At 41.6% G+C, this 8,171-nt stretch overlaps 1 pseudogene; it reads right to left on the bottom strand.

Annotated features, from left to right (window-relative positions):
• Positions 1-260: 260 nt before the first annotated feature.
• LOC107687556 (uncharacterized) lies at positions 261-2,594 on the bottom strand (annotated as a pseudogene).
• Positions 2,595-8,171: the final 5,577 nt, after the last annotated feature.

Genomic DNA, 8,171 nt, shown 5'->3' with positions numbered 1-8,171 from the left:
GAAGCAATGCAACACCCGCTGACTGCAATGATAGAGCTTGAAAGATCAAAGACAATTTTTAATATAACTCTTATATTAAATATGACTGGATTAGTCTGAAAGAAGAAAGTCATATACACCTAGGATTCCTTGGGGGGTGAGTAAAACGCAGCCTAATTTACATTTTTGGGTGAACTAACCCTTTAATATGTGCTCTAGGGATCCTCTTTTTTTGGCACAGGAGGCATGCAGGGGTGTCTTTCAGGCCCCATGAGGACCCGTTATGGCTCCGCTTTCCACAGCTCAGTCCACGAGATCTTTCGGTCCATTGCTTGTTCCCATCGAGACCATGCCCCTTGTTGTCGCATCCCCACCATCCTACTGATGCGCCTTTCCTCCACCCCTGCTCGGATTTCTTCTTGGACTAGTTGACGCCTGTCCTTTCCCCGGGCCTTATCATACCGAGGTTTCTGGTAACAGCCAAGCCCTGCGTGTCCTGAAGCCACTGTCCCCACCAGCATACCGCAGCCGTGCTTCAGCCTGGTCGACTGCCTCCTGGGCCCTCCACTTCCTACCCGTCCTCACCTCGATGCCAGCTGAGGACACTTTGATGTCATTTGATTCTCTGTATAGCAGTACTCTCTTGCTCGGGAAACCATAAACTCCTCCGATAGGCCACTGAAGGGGAGTTGTAGCTTGTTCTTCCTTCCGTATAGGGCTATGATGGTGATACTACACGGGAAACCCAACCACCTACGTGTCCGTATAGGGCTATGCTGGTGATACTACGTAGGAGACCCAACCACCTACGTAGAGAGTGGCTGATCTTCCTCTCGAAGCCCTCGACAGTGGTTAGGGGGACGTCGTAGACCAGCAATGGCCAGAGGAGTCGTGGCAGACTGCCATGCTGGTAAATCCAGGCTTTGAACTTTCCTGGCAGCCCTGACTTGTCCACTGCAGCAATCCAGGTGTGCAACTCCTTCCCAGTTTCATGGAGTGTGGCTGTGTCCCTAAGTGTGCTGTTGAAGACTTTTCCTAGGCTCTTAACTGGCTTCTCTGTGATTGATGGAATTTGTACTCCTCCGAGGGAGACACGGAACTTATCGGTTACGTTTCCCTTCCTCGCCACAAGGGATCGGGACTTGGCTGGCTTAAAGTCCATTCGGGCCCAACTGATGAGGCGTTTTGCAGCCTGGTACGGATGTCGTAGTTACCGTCAGATCGTCCATAAATGCTCTGATAGGGGGCTGTCGCACATCTGACCAGGTGAGTGGGCCTCTGCATTCCACCTCTGCTGACTTAACTAGCATATTCATAGCTAAAGCGAACAAGATCACTGAGATAGTACACCCTGTGATTATTTCTTTCTCCAGCCTATGAAATGCTGATGTTATTGTTCCAGAGGTGACTCTCAAATTAAAGCAGCTGTAATAGTTCAAAGTGAGGTCCCTGATTCTATCTGGAACATGATGTCGGATCAGTGAGGTTTCCACCAGCTTGTGCGGGATTGACCCATAAGCGTTGGCAAGGTCGAGCCACAGCACTGCCAGGTCCCCGTCATCTTCTCAAGCCTCCCGGATTAGCTGGGTGATTAGCTGGGTGATTAGCTGGGTGATAACTCCTGTGTGCTTCATACAGCCTGGCACTTTTGGGATCCCACCTTTCTGAACAGTGGTGTCAATGTATTAATTCTGCAGGAGAAACTCTGTCATATGTCGGGCAACAATACTGAAAAATATCTTCCCCTCCACGCTGAGGAGTGAGACGACCCTGAACTGCTCAATGTTACTTGAGTTCTCCTCCTTCGGAATCCAGACACCCTCTGCATGTCTCCACTGCTGTGCCACTTTTCCCCTCCTCCAGATGACTTTGATGATTTTCCATTGGCGCTGAAGGAGTTTGGGACACCTCTTGTAGACCGCGTAGGACACTCCACTTGGACCTGGTGCTGAGTTCGTCCTAGCTGCTTTGACAACCTCCTGACCCTCTCTCAAGGTTGGGTCCTTGAGGTTAAAATCCACACTGCGTTCTGGTGGGGTTATCAACGTGCTACACGTTCCAAGTTCCTGATCTCTTGTTCTATCGCTGTAATTGGTGCTGAGGTACTTATCAACCTCGTCTTGAGTGCAGGTGAGTCGACCGTTATGCTTCTGCCCGAGGAGTCTCCTGGTGAATCCGAAGGGATTTGCGACAAACTCTGCCCGTCTGCGAGCCCTCTCCTTGCCCCTCGTTCTGTGCCACTCAGCTCGACGGGTGGTAGTGAGCTTATTCCTTACGATGTTCCGGAGCTCAGCCAGGGCAGCTTTATCCTCCTCATTTGCCTGCTTAAACTGTCTTCTAAGCACACTGAGCTCCTGCCGCAACTGTCGGATCTTCTCCTGCCGATGATTTGGTCCTGAAGTACCACTAGATGGGCGCTGCTTCTTCAGGCCAAATCTCTCAGCAGCTATGTTGATAGTTATTGAGCACATTGTTTGCAGCCTCCGGTCAGCATCCCCTCTGGCTGTTACTTGAAGAATCTTGTCCACATCCTCATCAAACTAGTGCCACTCATTTTCCTTATTAGCGGCGGGCCGCTTAACCTGACGATGTTCTGAAAGCCTTGCTTGGAAACGATCTAGTGGTGCGTGGAGGGTCTGGGCACTGTGGGGTGACTCCGGGCCGGGCTCCTCCTGCGTCTCACCAGGTACTTGACCTGTGCGTTGCATCACTTGTGTACCAGACAAGCACTTCATTCTGGCCTGGTGGATCTTAAGGCCATGCAGGTTTTTGCAGACTTTACCGCATTTGCAAACTGCACTCGTAGTCTTATGTCCATGAGCTTGCGTCAGTAGCTGTGTATCCGTCCTGTTGAGGTGCTCATTCTCCCCCCCTCTCGGGCACCTCTGGGGGTATAGTCCCTTAGGGTTTCCCGTAGCTTATTAATGGGTGCCCCCTCACGGGTGCTGCAGCTTGGGAAGCTAACCCTCCCTGCCCGGTTGCTGTCTCTCCAGCTGTCACCACCCTCTTTGTGGTAGTCATCTGGTCTGTTCCCAGAAGTCACTGGTTGCTGCCAGACTAACCTAATTTGACATACACCTTCCAGGTGCCCCCTAGACACATCATCAGTGATGTTACCTGGGGTCATCTGGTGTTTCAGGTCTTTCAACATCATACACCCCCGCCCAGGCGACCCAGCCAGGGGTGATCAGTCCCCGACTTGTGTCTAGGTAGCTTGTGTAGTCCACGGATCGCCCCTTTTGATCCACAGCCATCTTGATGCCTTCTCTGCGACATCCATGATGTTCCCGATGGCTTTATTCTTGTGCAGTCCCCTGATTCCCAAGAGCTTGAGGGCCCTGCACAATGACTGGCCGTCAAACACTCGGCAGCCAACCTCAATGGGGAAGCAGCGGGTCTTCCATCCCCTGTTACGGCATTCACCTGCCAACTTCTCGTACTTGACCGTCTTCCGTTCAAATGCCTCTTCCATCCGGTCTTCCCAGGGCACAGTCAGTTCCAGTAGAACCACCTGCCTTAATGATTCCGAAAATAGGACCATGTCAGGCTTAAGTGTGGTCGTGGCGATGGTTTCTGGAAATCTGAGCTGCCTTCCCAGGTCAACCTTTATCTGTCAGTCTCGAGCTGTTGCTAGAAGTCCCCCCGCTGAGTTCCTGCTCCCTTGTGGTTTCTCTCCCACCTTAACAAATGTGATTGCGTGCTGTACTGGCTGCTGGTGCTTGCTGAGAGAGATTCCGGTGCTGATGGTTCCAGCAATTACCCTTAGCACCCTTAGCAAATTACTTCGACAAAATTCAAATTAACCATGTTTTTTTTTTTTTTTGCGTATTGATTAACATTTGTATAACCACAATTGTACAAATACCATGGTTAAACTATGATTAGTGTAGTAAATCCATGGTTAATTTGTGCATGCTTACCATGATTTAACTATTGTAACCATTTTTTATTTTTATTTATTTTTATATAGCCTAATAAATGTGTTTATTAATTCATTGTTTTTAATACCATAGGCTATGGTTAATTTTGGTAAGGTAAATTGTAAAAGTAAGTTAGCCAGTTTACATAACCTTTCACAGTTACAGTAATTGTGTATTTCATCAGATTATTTATGCTAATATATATATATATATAAATATTTACAAAAATGTGAGGGGTGTACTCACTTCTGTGAGATACTGTATATTTATAAAGGCTAAGGAATCGTATGATCAGGATGTTAAAATAAACAAAAATCTCACCTTTCAGTGCAAACATTAATAAAAATGTATCAGCCATTTTCGTCACTTTGCTGTGTAAACATTTCCGATGTGGTCTGCGCCTATTTGCTGTGCGTTTCTGTTTGTGTTGTATTTGCAGCGCGTTTCTGTTCTTGCATCACGTTTCTTTATTTGGATGTGTTGTGAGTATTTGCAGCGCATTTATTTATTTGGTTGTGTTGTGAGCATTTGCAGCATGTGTGTTGTCAAATTGATGATGTTTTCTTAATTTGCAGGTGTTTTTTTCTATTTGCATGTGTTTTTCATTTGCAGCGCAGTGAGCTCTCTCGGCCACCGTAAGTGAGTGAAAGTACAAAATAACCAATTAAAGATATTTTCAGTTATTACATTTGCAAACTGCAAATTGTGTTCAAAATGAACCTACATTTCAAAATAATAAGTTGAATTAGGGATAGTAAAGTTCTATTTCCAAAAGCACAAGCATAAAATGTTACAAAATGTGATAATTTTATATTCAGTTTGTGAAAATGAGAATATCAAATACAATTAGCAAAAATGTTAAATACAGTACATTTTATTGTTACACTTTATTACACTTTATTGTAATGACTGCACATAGCCCAGAGAGCTGTTCTGATCTCTGATGGGGGATGGCTCACATTAGCAGGCCCAAGCAGGCAGAGAAAAACAGGGCTGAGATTAATTTAAAAACTGGCAGATCTGTGACTGAGGCAGCAGATACAGATCTTGCTTGAGCTTCTCTCAGCCAGACGGTGTACCGGCTAGCACGAGTATATATGCCAGGTTTCTTTGGCAATGCACAATCCTCTCCATGACTTGTCACACCATAAAGGTAAAATCTCTCCATGTCGTTGCTGTAACACTGTAGAGGGCCTCCGCTGTCACCCTTGATTGAAAAGTATTCCAACAGATATTGTTAATCACTGTCTTTCACTGACCAGTTACTCTGAAATAATGAGACAACATTACCTGACACGTGTCAACTCCCCCTTTGTCAAATCCTGCACAGATCATGTTGTCATTAACATGGCCATCATACCAGCTACTTTGTTTGCAGATCCCAGTATCAATGAGATCAACTTCCGCTTCCTGAAGAGTGCTAAATAACATTCCTAAAAAAAAAAGTTGATTTTTGACATTTGATTAAAATGTTTCAGATTTTAAAAAAATTATATATATGTATTATATGTAATATAACAAAAAGTATAGTGTTTTAAAAATGATAAAATATGTTTAAATAAAAAATTCTATTTTTTTTCTTTAAATACTCTCTTTAAATATGATCATAAGAAATTATCTTAAATAATCCATAAATGTTAAAAATTCTAATTTTGTTAAAGGAAAAATATTGTTGTCATGTAAAATGTAAGTGTTCATGGCTTGCTTCTCAAAGAGGAAAGAGAGAACTTATTATATAAACCCACATACTTTTAACAGTTTAACTGCCAGAAAGATGTAAAAAAAAATAAAATCAGAACTCCTCTGATATATGAACCCTTTTCACAGACTGTGATGACGCATTTCCACAGTTTTTAACATTGTAAATTTTGCAGATTTTTTTTTTTCATTTTTAAAAAATTATTGTATAATTTATAACACTATACTTTGTGTTATATTATCTTACTATATTACAGAAAACTAATCAATGCTGATGCATGAGTGTTTCTAATACAATGACTGAGAGAGTGAGACCAATTTGACATTTCTATCTTCTGAGCAACATAATCTCTCAATGTTTTTTTTTTCCCTTTTGCTATTGGAGCAAATGGGAGCACAAAAAAATATATTTGAAGTTTGCCTAACGCAAATTGCGTTCATCATAAAAGTTTATCCAACAATGACGACTTCCACTTCTGCAAACTCCCGAAGGTGCCTATTACATATTCTGCTAAATAATAATCTGTTTATGATGCAGAGATTTTGCATTTTCGACTAGTGTTTTTTGACATTTAAATTAGGGCTGCACGATAAATCGCATGCGATATTTAACGCGCATGCGCGTTAAATATCGCATGCGATTTATCGTGCAGCCCTAATTTAAATACTAACCTTCGAACACTGAGCTGCCCCAACCAGTGATGTAACACGAACTGAAGCTTAGTTGTTTCTCATCCATTTCATTTTCCATTATGCACAGAGGCTGCACATGTTTTGTGAAATATAAAGGGTGATGCAGATGCAAAAGTGCCACATCGTTGTCATATTTCGATCGGCTGAAATTCTCATGCAGGATCACTTGCTGGACCGAACGATACTGGACACCCTTTCCATACTTCGATCGAGAATTCACTCCAGCCACTATTCGTAATTTATAGTTGTTATAGTTGTCTACATCCAATGCTAATCTAAAAAGAAATAAGGATATAATTAACTGAACTACTACTGCAAGTAAGTATATAATTTTAGTTCAACTACCAGCCCTTGTTTATTTAACTAAATGTGCACCTGTGAATGGTTCTTGGGCTCAGATGAAATATATCACCTATTTGCTTTAACACCCAACATTTAACATTGCTTAAAGTTATAATAGTAAGATGTGTATCTGCGCACAAATGCTGCATGGTATGAGGGAGGAGAAGCATAAAGTGTCTCACCTATTTCTGAAGCAGTGGGATGCGGTGACTACCCACCGATGGCTGATGATGGACCCACCGCAGATATGCCTTGACATCCGCTGTATGCTCACCTGCCAAGGCCATGCACCCTCCAATGCAGAAAGGCCTCCTGAAATACGAAGGTGCTTTGGAGGATCCAGTAAAGGTCGCTTTCCACAACTTTAAAAGTGCATTTGGTCAGTTGCACTGAACACTTTTCATTACTTTTTTATGTGACAACCACTGATGATTAGATTGTCTGTAAATAATATTAACCCATTTAAAACGCCAGTAACATTTATGACTAAACTAAACCGTTTATATGCATTTTTGATATGCGATATTTAAAAGGTCTAATGATGTATTAAGATGGTCCTCTCACAATGCATGTAAATGTTAGTGGGAAGACACAGATCCCTATTTTGAATAAGTAATGATTATAAGTAAAATTATCAAAATAGAGTAAAAATTCAATTTATTGTTACATTAAATAAAACATTTAAGAAATATTCTTATAAACATTTAAGAAAATATTTTCTTGCATATGATTTTTGTTTTCCCACAACTGTCTGATAGTAAATACATATTACATTATGATACTTTATTAATTGCTGGATTTTTTTTTTCTTTTAGTTTACCACTGATAACAGTTGTCTAAAGGAATAAAATATTTTTTACTAGAATTCTCTGAAACCTCACAAAAGGCATGTCATTTGTTTTATTGGGATTAATAATAATAATAATAATAATATTGTTAAAATGAAACTACCTGTAATCCCAGAAGATAACGAGCTAATGAAGACTAATTGTAGGGCTGTTATAAACATCATAAGTGTGAAAGCAATAAGAGGGAGATACAAAGCAGATAGAAACAATCGAATCTCCTTGGAACTGATTATTAGGTAATCTGAAAAGATTCTGAAAGTGACGTAAAATCGTTCTGTAATGTTTTAAAAGACCCGGACAAGGAGGAACGTGCAAATCAACATTTCAAATCTTTAGTTTATGCAGACAACAGCGTATTGTACAATACATAGGCCTATTTACAATTTCTATGACTTAAAGTTAGGCTATGTAAAGGACACTAGAAAGGAAGGTCATCCTTTAGAAACACCATTAAACAAATACACTGAGATAAATTTCATGCGAGTTTGTCCCTCATGACACCAAGCCAACAACCTGTTTGTTATTTTTATAGCGTTTTAAAGATATTTTCAAACTCTTAGTCAAACACAATGAAGGCTGTGTGATTGTTGCTTCAGACGTTTTGGGCAACATAACATCAAAATGGTAATTCCCGAACATTCCTGAAACACCTCATTCTCGAAGAAGGCTCTTTGAGTGAAATTCCAATAAA

The sequence above is a fragment of the Sinocyclocheilus anshuiensis genome, unplaced genomic scaffold (assembly GCF_001515605.1).
Source record: "Sinocyclocheilus anshuiensis isolate Anshui unplaced genomic scaffold, SAMN03320099.WGS_v1.1 scaffold870, whole genome shotgun sequence".
In the NCBI taxonomy this organism is placed as follows: domain Eukaryota; kingdom Metazoa; phylum Chordata; class Actinopteri; order Cypriniformes; family Cyprinidae; genus Sinocyclocheilus; species Sinocyclocheilus anshuiensis.
The sequence above is the reverse complement of the archived record's forward strand: the minus strand, read 5'-3'. Positions and strand labels throughout refer to the sequence as shown.